This window comes from Lissotriton vulgaris, chromosome 1_2 (genome assembly GCF_964263255.1).
Source record: "Lissotriton vulgaris chromosome 1_2, aLisVul1.2, whole genome shotgun sequence".
Taxonomy (NCBI): Eukaryota; Metazoa; Chordata; class Amphibia; order Caudata; family Salamandridae; genus Lissotriton; species Lissotriton vulgaris.
In genome coordinates, this window is record NC_141686.1 from 355,616,657 (window position 1) to 355,637,809 (window position 21,153).

At 44.6% G+C, this 21,153-nt stretch overlaps 1 pseudogene across 1 annotated transcript in view; it reads left to right on the plus strand.

Moving 5' to 3' along the window:
* Window positions 1–1,039: 1,039 nt before the first annotated feature.
* LOC147736811 (uncharacterized) overlaps window positions 1,040–21,153 on the plus strand; it is a 50,967-nt pseudogene continuing 30,853 nt past the window's right edge. Inside the window, exon 1 of the transcript XR_015307514.1 lies at window positions 1,040–1,186. The product of XR_015307514.1 is annotated as an uncharacterized LOC147736811 (transcript). The remainder of the gene's footprint in view (window positions 1,187–21,153) is intronic.

The window sequence follows — 21,153 nt, forward strand, 5'->3', positions numbered from 1 at the left end:
GTACTATGTAAGGTGCTCTGATACCCGATACCGGGTCAAGTTCGCGCTATATAAAACTCTGAAAAACAAACAAACAGCTATTGCTTATAAATTGTTTTTGGAGTGTTTTAGTTATTTTAACTAGTTGCAGCAGTTAACAGTAGTGTTGTGCCTCTAACTTTACAAGGGCACTAGGTTAGTGCCCTTCCATTTCTGGTGCTTTGCAGCACTTAACTTTTAATATCTTGTTGCTCAGATGGGTGTAATTTCTGATGTTTATTTGCTTTCCTCTTCTTCTTCACTTAAAAATGCTGGCGAGAAAGTGTCACTCATAGTCATTGAAATGTCAATCATAGCAATCTGAAACCTTGGCGGCTATGATAAGAAATAACCCAAAAACATAGAAAGATTAGGAAAAATCTGTTCTTTTAATTTTCACTTTGACATATGACTTATGCCACGCTGTATTTGGTCTGGTGTTTAAAGTTGCATGGTATTTTTCTCTATTTACTTTGCTATGTACCATGATGTGCATTTGAAAAACCCGTTCAATAAAGTGTTTCAAAAGAAAATTAAAAAATGAATAAGCTGACAAGTTTAATTGATCCACTAACACGTATTCTCATATTTAATGAAATATAAACTGCCACTTCCACTTGACAATCTCTGTAAATACTCTGTAGTCCTGTGCATCATTCTTTTGAAGATGGTCATATGAAGATAAGCTGTAAATACTTTTTTACAGCATCAACCAAGGGTGAGACCATGTACAAGGGCTCTGTGTGTCTTAAAAACATTCATTTCTGTGACTTCTAAACACCCAGATATTTCCTGCCACAAAATGATTGTTTGTGTATATTCACTCGACAGGATGTGATGGTTCTTTAAGTGGCCAGCAGAGGGCGCGCTTCGCATGCTAAGATTAATACACTGAGCACATTGTATGAAAGGGAGAAGGGTTTCCTGTTCCAGGTCAGCGGTGGCAGAGACAGTACAAGCAGTAGATGTTGACGTCACTTCCTGCCTCTCCCTCTGTGTCCAGCCTGCTGCAGAGGAGGAAGGACGCCCTGTCTGTCTGTGCAGTTATCTTCATCTTCAGACCCTCAAACCCACCCCCAACTTCTCCTGATCCTAAATCTGCACCTACCCCACCCCAGCCATAGGAGGAGGAGAGAGCCTGGAAATGTCTGCACAGGTTTCTGCTCAGGTAGGAGAATGTCAGCAACTTGTGCTGTGATTGTAGAAGTAGACTGAATAATCCTGGAGGAAATCTCTGCCAGTAGCCAGGCTCTTCTATCCAGGGACTTCTGGGGGGCTTTCCATCTGGCCCTGGGGGTGTTTGTCGTCAACATTTGTTTTAAAGAGAGGATCTGTGCACTGCACTGCATCTGAATGCACTGTGAGAAATATGTGCACACTGCACTGCATTTCACTGCACTATGAGAAATCTGTGCATGCTGCACTGCATCTTACTGCACTGTGACACATCTGTGCACACTGCACTTTACAGCACTCTGTGTCACTACAATGCATCTTACTGTACTGAGGAATTTGTGCCACTCTACTGCATCTTACTGCACTGTTAAAAATGTGTTCACATTGCACTGTCTCTTAGCGCTCCATGAGAAATCTGTGCACACTCTTTGCTCGGCTCTCGCTGTTAGTTTGTTGACTTGTCCACCTGTACCCTTGTTAGAAGCATGTCCCTCAGGCAGTTGAACATCAAACCTTCCCTGCTGCCCCGTTCCCCTTTTCCCCTGTTTTCATATCTCAATCTAGATAAAACCTCAGTCATTGCAATAGTTTCCAACGACATAGGTTGGCCTATAGCATTATCTGCTGCAGAGGTTGTGTGTCTGCTGCAGGGATTGTGGGTGTGTGTGCACTGCCCTTGGGTCTGCCAGGTAGGAGGCCTTTCAAGCAGTGGAACGTACGTGTCTGTGTTTTTGATGTACCTCTGCAGGTTGGATGTGTGTGCATCTGAACAGGGTAGAGTTGTCTTTACAGGCTATGTGTGTGTGTGTGTGTATGAGGCGCGTCTACAGTGTGTCTTTTTCAATTGTGTCTCTCTTAGCAGACGTTGGCGGGACTGTCAGTCACTCTTCTTGGCCTCTCCTCTCTTTACCAAAATCTTTATGATCACTTGTTGTAAGAGGGTCTGCTCGGTGCAGAGTAGTCAGGGACTTCTCGGCACTCTGTAGACGTCTAAGCAAAGTCACATGTGAAGTTCTAGTTCTTCCCCATAGTTTGGAAGAATTAGGCAGCTTTGAGTGAGACTTCAGCACAACTTTCAAATATGTGACTGCCGCAAGCACCCTGGGCTACTTGTATGACAATGCTGCAAGGGGATGTTTCACACTCTCATCACCGGTGTGTTGATGAGGATTGTGCTATGATATAGGAGTCTACATGAAGTATTCCAAGAGACTCATATAGCCATTCTGCTCTAGTTGTCACTTCAGCAGGAAGGGGAGAACAAGATGAGCGAGCAGAAAACGCAAGAAGAGGTCAGAGAAGAGACATAAAAGGGATACAGAGAGAAAACACACGAAGGATGGAGAAAAGTACTAAATAGATATCGGCCAAAATGTGAAAGAAAGACAGAAAGAAGGAACAATAATTGCCAAAAGTTGAATTACATTTTAGGAGCTAAAAATGTGATTTAAGTGTGACGTGAATGTGAGTCTTCAAGTGTTATAGGTGTAATGTGCTGTTTAGTGGTACCAATACTTGAACAAACTTCATAGCTTTGGATCTGGGATTTAATCCAAATTACCGAACGTTGTAAATGATCCAAATGGAGGGATCAATGTATTTTCGGGTTACCAATCTCAGCTCAAGTGAGATAGTTAAGAGGTCCCAGGTTCCAACCGTCCTCCTTTATAAATGTGTTTATGCACATACTGCACAGATCTGTGTTACCTTTGTATGAAACATACCAATCTTAATAAATTCTGTTGGAGGTGGCCCTTTCTAGGGTGCTTTCTCTCAACTTTTAATTTTTTTGCTTTTGTCCCTCCTGGTTTTCTGCTGATCTATGTAATAGCCTAAGGACTCTGATCGCTTTTTACACTGCCATTCAGTACCAAATTGATGCGCTTGTCCTATACATACTGATATTTAGTGTATACATGATTGGCTAAATTGTGTTAGCTGTAAGTCCATTGTCTAGAGGTAAGACATACCTAGGGCATGTAACTCAACGCCTTCTTCGTGGGCCTGAAGAACTGGTTTTGCCACCCACGAAGGTAGTTTTTCAAATGTGCCACAGATTTGCCATGACAGGGCCTGTGTGTGTAGGTTACTGTTACTAGGATTGGCATTTAAGAATACGCTTGCCAAGGTTCTGCATGTCTCTTGCTATATCTGAGTACTCCCTGGGGACAGGTTGCGATGTTGGTAAAGGGTAGGGCAGGTGTGTGTGTTTGCTGCATACACTGGTAGTGAATGGCACCGAGTAGTGTGTTTGGTACAGTAGGGCCTGCTACTCGTATTGGATTGGCCTGAGGGATCTGTGGAAAGGCTATTGAGCTGGATTTCCTGTATGCTGAAGAGTGTCCGTATAGTGTTTGATATCGATGAGTTTGTAATGGCGAACCTGCTCCGGTGGTGCGAGTGAATTCGACATTATGACGGTGGAAATACCACTTTGGGAAAGTGGGAATGTCTGTACTCATGGCTATGTATGCCTATCCACCTGTCTCCAATTCACAGCTGGCTGCTGGGGGGATGGCTACATCTGTGCATTTCTGATAAGAAAGCCGTAAACCAAGGGCTCAAGGTATACTGTAGACCTCTCACTCTGAGGGGCCTTCCTGTGTTGATTAAGAAGGGGTGGAATTGGCACCTGCATTTCAAGTGGCAGGGTTGTGGCCCCACTAAAGATACTGGTCAAGCCTCCCAGGGTAGGATGTCAGACATGACAACATTTAGAGAGGGCCCGTGCTTTTCAAAGGTGGCCTTTTCAACTGATCTCATCTTCATAGGTCATTGTGGGTATAACCACTGGGGCTCTGCCTTTACTAGTTAGAGACGCTTTGGGGATTGGAAACATACTACGCTGGTTTGATGCTGGGACATCAACAAGAAGAACTATTGGGGCGGGGGCTGCAATTGGATTATCTTTGTTGTGCTCTACGTATGGGACTTTGCCTGGATGCTGCTGGCCTGCAGCTAATTGGCAACTGTTGTGACCCAGGTCCCCAACCACTCTCCTAGGGCTCGAGGTCCCTGGGACAAAAAAGGTCTCCCTGTTTCCACAAGCTCGTAAGGACCGCGCAGGGTGAGGGGTAAACATGCGGAAAAGATCATCGGTTGGGACAAGGACCCTTCCGACGTGTGCAGTCATCAGACTGTGCCGTAGAGTGAGGTGGTAAAGTTCAGTGGCACACCTAGGGTGGCTATAGAGTGACAAGTTCAATGAGTGCAGGGGACGTTTAATGAGTCTGAGAGGCTCGAGCTTTCAGCCAGACACCTCTGCTATTTAGTATTCCTAAGCGTTAGGTTTGTGAGCAGTGTTGTGAGAAGTTTGCAGAGTCTGCGATAGCCAACCAACAGCCAAGCTGGCAGAATAGACTGTGTCCAACTTCCAGATTGGGAGGACAACAGTGCCTGACACTCTCTCCCTCTCTCCAGGCCCACGCTACAAGGTACTATGTTGTTAAGGATAGCGTGACTGAAAGGTCTCGTAGTGCCTTGTGTGCACCCACGACTTGCTCCCTGGAGCAACTGTAGCTCCCACCTCTGCCAGAGGTGAAATCATTCTCCAAATTGGGCGCATGCCAGCTTCTGGTGTTGCAGTATTTTTCCTGCGGGGAGGATAGTGATCCTGCACTCGTGAAGGTGCCACTGAGTGCCTGAGGACCTAATCTGGATGGACAAAAACACGTAACTGTTTCCTTCCTCTTTAAGTGGGCCCTTAATCTAATCAAAGTGTCGACAGCAGGGGCAAAGTCTATCGTTGGCTGTTGTAGTTTGAGTAGCTGAGGGGCTAAGTCGCAAGGTGAAGAGAGAAGCTGTGATTTCTTGACCATTACAAGTATACGGAGTACGCAATAATGGAAATGTTGTTGTTCATGCAAGTGTGTTAGCGGAAAAGTGGAATACCTGTAAACAGCCTGGATATATGTTTCTGTTGCTTTTAATGTGGAAGGGACTGCTTGTATTGTGTGTATGTTGCTTATAAGGCTGAAGGGATAATGGTGCAAGCGAACACTTTGGACAATTATATATATGTTAATGCCGTTCTGCTGCTCATGGAAGAGTTTGAACATTTGATATAACTGTAAAATATATATGCAATGTGTATGTTGTTGTGATTTCAATGTGTGTGCAATACAAAGACCAGTGTTGTATACATACTGTATGGAGTCTTTTTGTAGCATCCACAGGGTGTTGCGAGGTTGAGGGTTGTTCCAACACTTTACACTTTGACCCTGAGGATAAGCCTGACTTCTCTGTGCCAAGCTATCCAAGGGTGAGCGTAGGTTATCAGACAAGTGTTTCGTACTCCTCCTATCCAGGACAGTGGATTCTACCTGGCTTAGATGCATACCAGCCAGAAACCGCTGGGTCTAACACATTCCTAATAATAAATACATTGGAAAAAAAATTAAGCTGCATCAATTTTGCACCCAAGACCACCTCAATCTGTCCCAACTCTAGACATGGTTTTGAAGAGCCATGTCTTCAGCTTCTTCCTTAGCTCATGAAGTGAGGAGGAGGCTCTGATGTGTTGAGGGAAGTCGTTCCACATTGTAGGAGTGATGTATGAGAAGAGTTGACCTCTGGATCTGTTTCTGTGTATGCATGAAATGTGTGTGAGTATGATTCTGGCTGAACGGAGGTGCATAGGGGGTTGATGGAAGGATATGCAGTTGTTAATGTAGGCAGGGATTTGTTGGGTAGTGTCTTGAATATATAGGTGAGGAGTTAGAACTGTGGGCGCTTATGTATCTGGAGCCATGGAGCTGTGATATGTGTTTTGAGTGTGAGATTGAGGATACGTCTGGCAGCTGCATTTTGGGTGGTTTTCAGCCTTCTGGTGAGCTGTTTGATGATTCCTGCATAGAGAGAGTTCCTGTAGTCCAAACTGCTGTTGATGAGTGTGTGGATGACAGTCCTGTGGTGATTCTCGGGAGATATTTGAAAATGTTCTTTAGGGTGTGGAAGCAGTGACGGCATTGACCTGGGCGAACATATCCACCTTTATGTTGATCCCTAGGTTACTGGTCTGCAAGCTGGAGGTGGGAGTAGGTCGTAGGTTGGATGGTGGAGTCCTGTGGACAGGTGATGTTTCCAAAGATCAACACTTCTATCTTGTCAGTGTTGAGTTTGAGACGGTTGAACTTCATCCTAGTGGCTACTTCCATCATGCAGGCAGTGAACTTGTTTCTTGTGTTGTGGATTTAGTCCAAGAGGAACAGTATTAGTTGTGTTTTGTCAGTGAAGGAGAGGATATTGATGTAGTGGATATGGATGGCATTGGCCGGTGGGGTATTTAAGTGATGACTAGTGTTCTGCTGAGGAGTGAACCTTGAAGTGCTCTGCAGATGAGATTTCCAGTTTCCAAGGGGTATGATGTCAGGTTACCTGTCGAAGTTCTTTTTATCTGGAAGGAGCAGATCAATTGCATGCATGTTCTTGAATCTCGTCCTTGTGAAGGCACCTGAAGAGGATGAGATGTAGTACCATGTGACACACCGCCATGAGGTTCATTAGTATGACGGCCTTACCCTCTCCTCTGTCTAGGATCATGCAAATGGTATAGGTAGGTTCAATGAGCTCTGTTTCCATACTCTGGGTGGCCTTGAGGGGCTGGTGGTTCACGAAGTAGCTGGTCAGACACTTCTTGATGGTTTTCTCTAGGACTTTGGCAATGTACGATAGGAGGGTGGTTAGTCAGTAGGTTGAGAGTTTGGTGAGGTCCTCAGAGGGTTTCCTCAGTGGGGCTGTGACAGCTGCCTGATTCCGGGTTTCTGGGAAGAAGACCGCATTGATGGAGTCTTTCAGGATGGGAGTGAGGACGTCACTGGCGGTGGTTAGACCTTTGTTGAAAGTGTGGTGGGGGCATGGGTCTCATGGGGCCCCACAGTGGATGGTCTTCATGGTTGCAGCAGTCTCTTTTGTGGAGATGGCGTTCTACATGGTCAAGTTCCATTCTTCAGCTGAGATTAGAAGACTGGCTGCGAGGTTGCTGGAGTCAGGTTGAAGGTTGAAGTTGGGGTAGGTGGATGTGATCGCCTTCCAAAAGAAATTACAGATTTTGTTGCAGTGGGTCCTGTAAGGGGAGATGTTGCTGGTGGTAGCTGCAGCACCGTGAATTTTCTGACTATAAAGAAGATTTATTCGGTGCTGTTGTTGCTGGCCTCGATGCGGTCGGTGTGCGCTGTTCACTTGGCATTTCAGACATGCAGGTGGAAGCATGTCAGGGCAGATTAGAAGACGTCATTGTCTGCGGTGTCTTGGATCATTCTCCACTTGCTTTCCAGGTGCTTTCAGTGCTGCATTGCCATCCTGAGTTCTTCTGTGGACCAGCTGGCTTGCTTTTGTGATCTTGATTTTTCTGTGCTCGAGGGGGCCAGGTTGTTGGTGCAAGTGGTGATCTATTCATTGAAGTTCTTGATGTCTTCCGCTAGGTTGCTGGTGTGCTTGGGGAGGCGTATTGAGAGGGCCGATGCCCAGACCTTCTCCGAGATGTTCTTCCAGCAGCAGCAAGCCTGTCCAGAGATGGTGGATCTCCTGTGATCTAGGATGGTGAGCTTGAAACTCAAAAGGGTGCTGTCAGTTCAGGTGATAGGCATTGGTTTGTAGACTCTGATGTTGTTTGGTGTGGAGAAGAGAGAGGCCAGGAAGTGTTTGGCGGTGTGGGTGGGTCTAGTGATGTGCTGAGTAAAGTTGGGGTTCGTAACGCTTTTGAGGAGGGTATTTGAATTTCAGTCATTACGGTCCTAAAGTTAGGAGTCGTAACTTTAGGACTCCTAAATGCCTTCTGTGAATACCGAAAGTGTTAAAGTTAGGATTTTTCTCAGTTTAGGGGTCATAAAGTTAGGAGTACTAACTTTAGGACTCCTAAATGACTTCTGTGAATACTGAAAGTCTTAAAGTTAGGATTTTTCTCAGTTTAGGAGTAGTAAAGTTAGGTGTCCTAACTTTAAGACTCCTAAATGACTTCTGTGAATACCGAAATGAATAAGTGCCTTCTGTGGCCCATTGTGTTTAGCTACTTTATCCTACTCTTATAGAAGGGACCATAAATACCAACTAGATGTCACATTCTGAGGAGGTCCAGGTGTGTTGTGTGTGTTATATAGGATAACGCTTACTGCTATGCATTGTTTATCTGATGAGTGCAACGCACCAGCTGCTCTGGCATTGTCCTTCGCTGGAGTGCATGCTCTCAGCTGTGCATTTATTGTTAGGAATAGACGATAGTTGGGGGATAGGATGTATGAAACTAACATTAATGTATGTTCGGATTTGTGCCTCCCTTCGCTTTTGGTAATTTACAGTGGGTCCCCAGACGCCGACAGCTGTCTCCAACGTAAGCCGCTCCTTGGCTTACTGTTCTTTGGACGTGACCACGCACCCTTTCTTTGCTTCCGAGTTCCTCTTTGAGTCCTGCCTAGCGCCCTGTATTAGGAGTTTCCAGCAGTCTCGTTTTGATTACCGGATCGTTCTCGCCTCTGAAGATTTTCTTTTCCTCGGTGCGTCAGTCGTGCGTTCCGCTCCTGTTGCCCTTCAGGAGTCGGACGGTGCTTCTCACTTCTTCTCCCCGAGTGTGTGGCTGTTCCGCTCCTGCTGCCTCCTGGAGCCGGACGGCACACCTCCCCTTCCTCCCGAGTGTGTGGGTGGTGTGCTCTCGCTGCCCCCTGGAGCCAGACGGCGCACCTCATCCCTCCTTTCGAGTGTGTAGCTGTTCCGCTCTCGGTGCCCCCTGGAGCTGGACGGTGTACCTCTCCCCTGCCTTCCGAGTGTGAGTTTGTTCCGCTCTTCCAGGTCCACGGAGCCGGACGACTCGCCTCTACCGGCCTCACCCTTTTACTATTCTTGATTGTTCTGCTCCATATTCCCTACGGAGCCAGACAAACATAATAGCTAATATTTATCCCTTCACTATTTTGAGGCCTGCAGCTCTTTTTTATGTGGAACACTTAAGGAGTCCTTTAATGTGATTGATGCTCTATTTCTCTCTTGAGCAGTATCTCACACAGCTACAACTCCTAAGCTTTGGCATTCATTCCACTTCCACATTTAACATCCCCCCTCCCTCATTGATTTATCTACTATCCTGGCTGTTTGTGTCTGTGTCTTGAGCATGGATGGTTCCTGTTTCTGGCTTGTGGTGTGAGTTTTTCCCTTGGAATTGTGTGTCCTAAGCAGGTGAATTCCCCCTATTTTCAGGGTAGCCTTCTTCATGCAGGCCTATATTAGTTTCAGGGTGCTGCACAGTAAGAGGTAGATTGCAACCACTGGTTAACGAGGCCTTGCATAGGCCTGCGATCCACTTTGGTACCCAGGTAAACAAACGTGTAAACCATTATATGTTTGGTGCACCTCCTTCTTTAATCATGATCTGCTGTAGGTTGTACAGTATTTGGAAGGCGATTGACAGTGTGTCATTGTCCAGGTCTTTCATGGGTATGAACACATTGTACCTATCTTGTCGCATACGCCCCCTTCCATTGTGGTATTAAGTCCAACACATACCGGTGCTACATCACAATGAGGCTGATGGTACACAGGTCTTCTTTGCTTTTGGCCAGTTTCAGTGGTGTTCATCATTTTCAGCAGTTCCCACCTGATGATCTGCAGCCACCGACCGGCCACTTTTCTGATATCCACGGCTGTGTCCTGGAAAACAAGCTCAGCGTCTTATTCCTCACCGAAACATGGCTCACTCAATCTACATATGTTGAACCTGTTTGGGCTCCCCCTCTAGGATATCTCATTCAAAGATGCGAAGGACCCTGTGGCAGAGGGGTTGGTATCACAATCATTCACAGAACCTATATTAAGTGCTTTCTGTCCCCTGGCCATATTTCGGACTGTGAAAGCATGCCATTTAAACTGCATTTTAGCAAAACATTTACATTTTCAGGTTTTCTGATTTAGAGACCACCAGGCACCTCTAAATAGTACAGGGAATCTCTAATGGAGCGCCCTACATTGCAATCAATCAATCAAATAACTGTATTTGCATTTGGTGAACGCATAACAGTAGAAAGAAATATCACTATGCGAATTGTTTGAAAAGCATTTAGAATCAGTAGTTAATCAATTATTTTTTAAATAAAAATATTTACAAGAATCCTCGCCACTAAAACTAACAACAATTCATTATGGATGTATAAAAGTAATAAGAACAAATTATTACAACAAGCAATTTAAAATGTTGCCACGCGTACGTAAACTCTTCCTAATCCTGTGTTGAATTCTAGTTAACATGTTTAAAGCCATGCAACAATTCATTATCAGTAATTGGGCAATTAACGACAGGCTAATGAAAATGATCAAATAAAACAACCCCCCTCTCTAATGAACTTTACCTAGTCCGAATGACTGAGTATAACAAATTTGCAGTCATAAAACAGATGAAAGGGCTTTCCAGGGAATTAATTACTGTAAGGGCTGAAGAGCAAGAAAATAGACTCAATTTTGTTAACATTCAGAGAATTCATTTTATTCTTTCCATTTGTATAAAAACAACAGAAGAATAAACTATGAGACATTGTTTGAGTGGACAAGCCATCACAAGGACATGGCAATTGATTATTTAGTTCATGTTCTTAAAATTCAATCTCATCCTTGTTCAAAGATATCGATGCATGTTGTTAGAGACAAAGGAGAGATATGAATCATGCCCTGTGGGCACCCTGGGCAGTGCCTGGTAGAATATAACCATGACTTTACTTTGATTACATTGCCATCTTTCTAACTCACATTGATTAACAAAAGCCTCTCTTAACTCAGTTTTGGCGAACGATAAGCATTTAGAGAGTGATGTGTGCAGAAAAGTCAGGCCCAAATCTGTGAAAGACTTCTTGACATATGCTAGCCAAGGAATACTAATGGCTCGGTCAAGGTTGATGATATCTTTTATTACAGCTTGATTCAACATAACTGAGTCCCTGTTCCAAATACGAAACCATAAGAGGAGCGGGCCAGTTTGAGTCAGTAATAAAAGGGAGTTTGAGTTCCTTGTGGGCAATCAGATTTGAGCAAGCCAGAGTAACTGAAAACAGCTTTTTAACAAACGTGTCCTCAACTTTCTGCAGAGTACCCACTTCAGCTGTGCCCCATATTTCTGCTCCGTAAGGGGCTATGGATTTTGCCAAATACATTTCTACTATTTCTCTAATTTATTTTTTTACCCAGATTAGAGACAAATTTCCACAGAGCAGCTATGCTTCCTTGCAACAAATTAATTCTGTTTTCCACCATAGCAGACCAGTTAAGTTTGGAATCGAAGAAGAGGGCTAGATAGACAAGCATTTGCATTGCAAAAGGTTTTGCATTCACACAAGTTTGAGCTATTGGCACTATAAATGACAATGCCTTTTTATTTATATTTTAGGTTTTAAAACCTAAATGAAAAGGCATTGTCATTTACAATACTAATAGCTAAAGCTCTAGCAAATGCGAGACCTATTGCAGTGCAATTACTAGTGAGCGAGAGGCACTGAAGTGGTGGTATTGGTTCTGGTGGTGGTGGTGGTGGTATTGTTAATAAAACAGGCTTTTGAAAACAATCAGTCAGGTGGCTTTAATACAGATGAAATGTAACACAGATGTGCTTTAGTCTGCTTCCCGCACTCAATATGGAGGGTGGGGCATTTTTTCAAGGTTAAGAAACAGAAAAAGTATATGGTTACAGTAATGGAACAGCTCTTCGACTTACTGGGAAAGACACTGCCGACTCCACATTATTTGTGGTCAATAGCACATTTCTATCCTAAAGTTGAACCAAGTGCAGGAGATTAGTTGTCTTATATAAGGGCTCAATGCTTGTCCAGGCCCAGTACTCAGTTTACATCTAAACCAACCAAATTTCCCAACTGAATGCAAATTTAATCATCATTTTTTTATCAGATTATTTTCTCAAAAAAGTATTGATTTTTAGTTCCTTTGTCCTGAAAATATTTGGTAATTTAAAGCGTTATTAAACTGTTAAACAAAGAAAATGCTTTGCGGAATTGATGAAGTTCACAAAGATTGCAAAGTTGCAAAGTTTTAAAAAACTTTACAGTGTTGCGGACATAAAGCCCTTGCAACGTCACTCACCTCTAGCACAAACAGAAAACAAACACTAAAATAATTCAAAAAACATTAAGAAGTGTAATCAAAATATCTGCGGGTCTTAGCTGCTCATTTTCACCAATAATAAAAAAAAGGTGTACACAATGAATATAAAATCGCACAGTCACACTTCAAACCCATGGACATCTCACTCAATCACTCATCACCCAATGATCCAACAGCTGTTCCTTTTCTAGTGGAAATTCTGACTTTCAACTGTCCACAGGCAGCAGCACTCCTCAGATATGCACGGAGTTCAGAAATACTGTTTTTTAGAAATATCTGTGTCTCTTGGCTCAACAACTAGACACAAAGACAGTTATAAAGATGTCAAAATATCACCAGCAATAAGCAAAAGTAGATACACTGACTCTTGCTTAGCACTTTACTCATTTTTCATTTTCTTCATCCACACATAGCTGTTGTTTTTGAATTGCTTACTTATTTCCAAAATTTTTATAAAGCAAAAAGCAGATTCAAAACCGCGCATCGCCTTGCAGAAGTTAACCCTCAATTGGTATGACGTGGGAATTAGTCTACCAGACATTAAAAAATACTATTGGGCGGCGCACATCGCAGCCATAAATCACGGTACATATGGACGCCACGACGACCCTGTATGCGATGGACAGATGGCTCTTCCCCGAAGGAGCCTTCAGCCGGGTGCTACATTCCAAGCCGAGCAGATATCCCCTCACAGGCCCCACTAAACATACTACTGGGGTGTGGCACACTGCTAATAGGTCACAGGGCTGGTCGGGAGAAGCTAACGCTGGCTACCCCATAGTGGGACTCCCAGGTGCTAGGGGATCTGTGGAAATCGAAGGGGTTTGACAAGTTGGACCTCATAGGGATTTCGCGTATACAAGAACTATGGGATAAGACCGACATCAAATTTGTTTGCTGCACTACATCACCAATATAAACTAGCAGACTCGGAATGCTTTCGCTACATTCAGGTACGTCACGCGCTCAGACCACTCCTTCTGGCGGTGTCCTCCCCACCCTCCCTGAAGCGTCTCCTTTAGAGGACAGAATTCTCGATGGACATCTGCCAGATAAGACCATCTCGCGAATATATAAAAAATTAATAAGTAATATGGAGGACCCCCTCCACGCTTTGCGTGAAAAATGGTTGAACAACGGCATGATAATTGACAACAGGGAGTGGCAGGAGGCGGTGTCCTCCACTACAATAGTCGCAATCTCTGCACGCCTGCGGCTGATACAGCTCAAAATTCTCCACAGAGCCTACATGACGGGGCCACAACTATTACACATGGGGGTAGCCGGGGAGGGGACTGTAGGTGGGGTTGCACTCAAGTAGGTACATTCATGCATATTATCTGGTACTGCACTCACATACAAACCTACTGGGAAAAACTGCATGAGGTGATCAGTGAGGTAATGGCAGTTCCTCTCCACCCAGAAGCACGTAGAGGGTTTCTCAATATCTGAGAACCCATGGATTTAAACGGCCATCAAACCCTCTGGGTCACTCTGGGGGTTACAATAGCGAAAAGGAACATAGCACAGCTCTGGGGGGCGGCCCACACACCCACGCTTTCAGACTGGAAGAAGACCTCGACTGGTGCATGTTTAGGGAGAGGACAGTCTACATCGCTCAGGGCAGCCCCCATAAATGGTCCAAAATCTGAGACCCAGGGAACCCACCATGGAATTGACCTTGATGCTGTCCCTTCCCCATAGATTCCGATAAGTAATAATGCTACTTCAATGTATGTTGTATGTCACCACTGTCAGCATAAATTCCCTTATCCTTCGTACTGTATGTAAATGTCAATGACTGTTAATAAAAAGATTTATTGAAAAAAAAGCACATTCAAGCTCCAAACGTATACAGTCATTCAACGCAGGGACATTGGGTAGCATCCACTTACACATCAAGAGGAAATTAAATCAGCATATTCCACGAGGCAAGCCATGGGTGTTTGTTAAGCATTTTGATACAGACTTATTCTTAAAATAGTATGGACATTTTGAGGAAACGGAAAACAAAATCCAGCAGAAATACAATGCAGGAAGGTTAACAAACTCTCAAAAAATTAAATTAACAAAAAACCCTATTTGTGAATTCCTTTATCCTTCCAGAGTGGGTATGGTGCCAGAAAACTGTGGTTGTAATATTGTCAGACGTAAATATTGCGCCCTGTTGATTCAAAACCATTGCTACACTGGAGTAATAACATGAAATCTACCCCATTGGGACAATATTTTTGTAAACTATATTTAGGACAAAATGTTTGTCAGACATAATTTCTGATTACGATATTCAGACTTGAAGCCCAGAGTGGGGTGTACGAACTTGTAATGATATTATTTGCAGTTTTATATAACACACCGCCAAGATTGAAAAGGATTTTCACTGTTTGCTTCTTAAATGCTAATATTTCAAGAAGATAATTGTTTTTGCAAGTCTGTAGCCCACGTAAAATATCCAGTTTCTAGAACAAGTAGTTGCGGGTTATCAAAAGACTTTTTTGGGGGAGTTTAATATAGCTCAAACTAGACCTGAAGGTATCAGAGCCCTTTACATGAGCAGTGGTTGCTTACAGACGGACATATTCATTTCTCTTTTGTTATGCTTGGGGAGATTAAGTGATTTGCCCAGAATCACAGGATGTTGAGCAACCCTGCTGAGACTCGAACCCAGCTTCAAGCCTTCACTCTGAAGGTATTTAAAAAGGCCATCCAGTGTAGAGATAAAAAAAGGTTCACTTTGCCCAATTCAGCATCTTTATCAATAGGCCTTCCAGAATGTTCCTTTGTTCGATGAAATCAGTTGGGGTGTGGATATCCAGTGTAACATAATTCACTGAATGGTCCATTTAATGCTTAACCACACCTTACAGTTTTTTGTGTTTACAAGCGCTTCGTCAGCAGAGAGCCGACAGAAACTGTACTACAGTGCTACAAGGCGGCACCGGGATACAGCATAACACTTCCTGCAAAAACCAAGGAGAAAACAGAATATAATACTGATTTATTGACTCTCGCACATTAGACTGAGCATGGTTGGGACAGACTTTTAATCACAGCTGCTGGTTCAGAATCACAAAACAATAATCACTTCAGATGAAGGAGCTATTTAATTGGACGTGCAGGAAACTGAAAGACAAATTATGCCACTTCAGCATTATATGTAAAACACAACAAGTTTCTGAAAGAATAAAGCGACCACCCAATTTATATTGCATGGACAGTCATATGGTGCCTACTTCATTTACAACAGATGGTGACTAGAGTAATTTAGTTCATAGTATGGATTGATTTGACCTCACAAAGCAAAAGTTGTTTTGGACAGCCCTGGGGTTTGTGTATTGATCGTGTGTGTGTGTGTGTGTGTCTGTGTGCGCAGAAAAGCAACAATATTGTTAAATGTTTTGAGAAGGGCATGTCTTTTGTGTGGATTTACATAAACCATTTACGCGCCGCCCGGATGCTGACATTGGATCCAGGTGTGGCTGGTTGATCTGCATAGGTCTGGGCAGGGGTGGGGTGTGTGCACTGTGTGACAGGAATGTGCAGCAGGGGCAGACAGGCAGCGTCTAATGTAGAGGATTTTAAGCCCAGGCTGAAGGCCTGTCTGCGTGGCTTGCCCTCACTCCCCCGTCCATCCACAGCCTCACTGACCCTCCTTCAGACTTTTCTGGCTGTTCAGATCAAGGCATTACTTGTCTTTCATGACTGCTTCGAAATCCTCAGCAGGTACAGATGTCCTGAAAGTCCTGCTGCTGGTCGTGCTGCTGTTGTTTTTGCAGCTATCGATCATGGTGACTGCTCTTTGGAACAGCACGGGAGGGAGGGAGGCCAGATTGCAAAGCGACCAGTTCTCCGGAATCCGCAAGCCCCGGGGTCCAGAGATGTTGCAGTTATGTGTTGGAGCAATAGGAGGAAGCCATTACCTTCACGTTCCCAGCAAATCCTGCACATGTGGAACGAGCACCATGATTGCTGGTTGCAGCACAACAACCTCCTTGCTGATTGGCCAAAATGGCTTCAGAGGTGGGGTGAGATTAACAAGGTTGGTTGCAGGAGAGCTCTTGCCCATTGTTTACAACAACCTTTATTGAAAACGGTAGCTTTTTAAATAGGCTTTTATGTCCAGCTTGGAAGCGTTTTAATAAAGAAAAAATCTTATGTCCTGATCCTCTGTTCCATAGTAACACTTTCAGCAGTAGAATGCATTTCAGAGAACTAACGTGTACACCCAGCGTAGACGGCATTTGTGAGTCTATGCAAGTAAGAAAGCTGATATTTTAAATTTAACAAAATCAGTACTTGCATGCATCGGGTTCCTTGCAGCCACATGGGCTGCTGGTCAGCTGTAGCAGGGGACTAGGGGAGGTGGGCCGTTCGGAGCCCAGCTCAGCAGCTGATTACTATGGCCGGAAGAGGCTTTTGCCGCTGATGAAGATGTGGATAGGGCTGGAGGGGGAGCAGAGGCAGCTTTGAAACGGCAAATAAAATGTATGTGCGGCGCTTGAAAAATCGGTGGCACCATTGTCCGAGGTGGGCACGTTGTTTTGCCTGCAGTAAGAAAAACTCCTTACAGAAAATAGAGCACGTACCATGTAACAACCAAGTAAAGGTGCTAGTAGGCATGGGAGGATACAGGGATGGTTACGAGGCCAGCACTAACGTTTTTTTAACTTTCTTCCCGCTACTTTAGATCGCCATGTCCTCCACAGAGGCCGGCGACTCGTAAGTTCAGCTTCCTACCACACCCCCACCCGAACCCCGAGAACTCGATAATGTTCCTTCACACAGCCGTTTTTTAAACTACCACATCCCGGTCACTTGTTTCCCTCACGTTAGGGGTGATGTTATGTGTTATATGTTATGCAAAGTTGTTTTCTTTTTCTGTGTTTTACCTATCACGAGCACAATTTCTATCACCTTAATCCTTTTGGTTCATCCAGTTTACTGATAGTTTGCCGTATCTCTCCTCATTTTCAGTACTCCTTGATAAAGGGCGAGTATTGCCCGAAATGCATCGGAGCCTTACCGTTTGGAACCTACCTTGTTTATTGACTTAAGAAACGAAACTGTATGATATGCAGTAAATATCATCAATTTAAATGAATGAACATTTAAAAAGAAAAAAGAAAAATAAAGAACCTATAAGAAAGTTTGGATTTTTCATTAAACCCAAGGGAGTGCCTCTTATGCAGGGATGCACATGCACTTTTAGCGCGCACATTTCTACAGGATACAAATGGCGACATGTCCATACTAAGGAGGGACTAATAAGCTTTATAATGAATCAGACGCCAGCATTGACGAAGGACAAAGACACAAGCCAATCAAAAATAAGGGTGCACCTGCTGATGGAACATCTCTGTACTGCACTGGCAAAACTTCATTATATTTAATGGTGTACAAGCAAAAAACAAAGAGGGCAAGGACACACCCCTGTCGCACCCCCTTTAAATATTTCTGAACATTCCCCTGTTTACCAAACCTGACTACTGCTCCTGCCTCTCTATACATCTCCCTAATAAAAAGAATTCTGGAGTTGTCCATGCCCATTGACCCCAAAAGAACCCACAATTTTCAGTGGTTTACGCAGTCGAAGGCCGCGTACAAGTACACAAAAGCCCTATAAAACAGGCCCTTTTTTGCACAAACATATTTTGCTGCAAGTAAGGGTGAATTTTGTCGATCGTACCCCTCCCCTTTCTAAACCCATATTCTGTCTCAGCTAAAACATTATTAACAAATGCCCACTTTCTCCAGTCTATTTAGGAGCAATCTTTAGTTTGGCAGCGCTATCCAGCAGGGAGATTGGGCTGTAATTTGCAGGATTCAAGGGATCCTCCTTCTTATATATGGGGATAATCACAGATTATTTCCAAGATGCCGGGGGTCCCACTTTGTAAACAGTATTAAAAACGTGCGTCAAGAGTGGAGCCCAAACATTTTTATGAACAAAGAAATATCCAGAGGAACCCCATCTGACCCTGCTGCTTTTAGGGCAGGCGATTGAGAGATTGTAAGTTAAATTTCCTCTACTGAGAATTCCATCCCCAGATGGGTAGTCATAAAGTCCTAAGGTTTTTTTTAAAGCACTATCCATCTCTACATTAAAAATGCTCTGGAAGTGAGACAGCCAGTTGGATTGTTCTATATGAATATCAAGAGAGGGGCCGCCCTGATCCTGGAGAAAAGGGGCATTTACCACCCTCCAAAATGCCATGCTATCTTTACTCCTCGAAGCCTCATACAAATTTACCCATGCTTCATCCCGTAACTCCTTTTTTTTTCTTACCGCCTTAGCTGTCTAATAGTCAGCTTGTAGCTTCCTTATCAAATCTTTTTTTCTGGGACTTGTTTTAAGAGCAGTGTGAAGATCTTTGAAGGCCTTCGAACAATTTGTCTGAAACCCCCTTATCAACGATGGAGTGTTTCTTGTAGTTGGATGTAAAAGATTAGAATTTATAGATATTAAAATTTTACTAAATGCTATTACTACTTGATGACTATCAGTGTTGGTGTCTAAGCAGGATGTAATGTCCGGTAACACCTCCTTACAACCTTTGGGAGGAAGGAAATAGGGTTAATTTCCTCCCATTTAAGAGTAGATCCATTTTTCCTTCTCAGAATTGTTTTTGGGGCAAATATAGAGCTTGACTTAGCAGAAAGAGGCCAAACAAAACAAAAAAGAAGGAAAACATGATCACTGAACTCTGTCAACTCGGCTATGGAGGAGTCAATACATCTCTTAAAATTAGTCTGAATAATTGTAAAATCAGATGTCGAGGTAACTCTTGTAGGTTGAAAGGTGGGGAGGGGTTGACACAGATTTATTATAACAAGGTCCCAAGTTAATGAAAAACTGTTTGAAATGTTTCCATAGTTATTTTTTTTGTTTAAATCCTTTTATTAAGGTTTTACAGGTTAAAGCCCCCAAAGGGGGGGGGGGGTAATACATCAGACATGTATCCGTTATGTCACTCACATTGAAGGGTTACATAAAATTCACAATTAAAAATCATCTGCGATGTGTAGATGTCGCCCCGTCCAGCAAAAATGTACCCAAGTGTTCACAGGATTGCATGTTTGGTTCTAAGGGTATCATGGTATGACTTTTTACGACTTGTCCCTAGAGCTGCGTGCTGGCGGGGGTCGGTGTGAATGTCATCCCCGTGTGTGGTTTACGTGAAACCTTTACTAAATTGACTGTTGCGGTCAAGTGAAGTGTGTGTCGGTGTCCGAACTACCGACTGAAACTAAATGTAGAACTGCGGGGAAAACCTTTCCTATATTCATTGGCGGTGGGAAAGCGCGTGGCGGGCGGGCTGGGGCTTATGGACATGGTGGGCATAGGGTGCCAGGGTCGGTGGTCCAGGGTGGCTGGGGTCGCGAGGGGTCTCTAGGTAGAGGGGGGTATGCTGCCTGGGGTGGTGGGCCGTGGCTTTAAAAGGGATCGATGCGCACTCTGTCCTGTCTAATTGGCATGGAACTCAGGTTCCGGGCATTTGACTAGGGGGGTTGGGGTGCTGTGGAGAAGCTTGAGCATGAGGCGGGGTTGGCCTCGGTGTGTCGTCCGGGGCTGTCTCTTGTTGTAGGATTTCCTTCTCTGCCGCCCCCCACTTGCTCACCGCTCCTATCCAGGCTGCTGCCGGGTGGCCCGAGGGGGCTCTCCAGTGCATAGCGATTGCTCGCTTCGCCAGTAGCAGGGCGAGAGATGCAAATCTCCATTGCAATTTTTTGGATTTCTTCCTTTTGTAAGTCCCTAGTGCGCAGACTTCCCAGGAAGCAATGTGCGGCAAGCTGACCAATGCAAGAAGTGTTTGGTGGACCGTGGTCCAGTATCGTTGCAGGGAGGGGCAGTCCCAAAACATGTGCCTGAAGTTTGCTTCCGGCAATTTACAACGTGGGCAGTTAAATTGTGTGTCCGGGTAGTACCGGTGCAGTTTATGTGTGTAAATGTATGTAAATGTATTGGCATTTATATAGCGCACTACTTACCCGTAGGGTCCCAAGGCGCTTCGACCGCAGCGAAACCCTTCCTGGCTTCCCTGAGAGATGGTCCCTTAATGGGTATCTCCAGGGTGAGACCAGGCATCCCCGGCGGTCTGGTGGGGCCGTTAGTGAAGATGAGGCAAGCTAATGCCCAGAGTTGCCGAGTGTGATCGCTGATCAGAGTGGGCACCGAGGCGAGAGAATTATCGAGTCCGCTGACCCTGGTCCAGAAACCTGCCGCGCCGGGAATCGAACCCTGGTCCCGGGCCGTCCTCTGCTCTCGGGTCTGCCGCCTCTAACCAGTGAGCCACACTACTTCACTACTTTATCTGCCGTGAGGTAGGCCCGGTGGAGTATGTTAAACTGTATGTTTTTGAACCGTGTGTTCTTGGACACCTTCTTTGTTTATTCCAGAGCACGTATCCATTCTGTGTCATGGAACACCCTGCCGATGTCGTCTTCCCAGCAATGAAGCAGACTATCTAGGGAAGCATTTGTTACTTCCCTAATGGCCTTATAGTGCCATGTAACTAGGTGTCTACCAGCTCCCATGTGGAGTATTGTGTGGAGCACCGGGTGTGTGGGTGGTTCACCGTCTCGCAGGTTCCAGAACGTTGCCTGTGTGTAAGGAATTGTCCTTGCGGGAGGTCATATCACTCAACCAACTGCTCATAAGTTCGCAATTGCCCTTCGTGGAACAAAGCTTCCATCTCCGTCACGTCGTGATCGGTCCAGATTTGGAGGGCCCTGGAAGTGTGGTATTTGTCCCCGTGAGGGAGACCCACTAGGGGCAACAGTGAGAAATAGAGTGGCCGGTCTTTGGACATTCGGTGAATACGCATCACGTATTTGCGCGCAATGGAAACCTGAATAGGGTGGGTGCGGGAC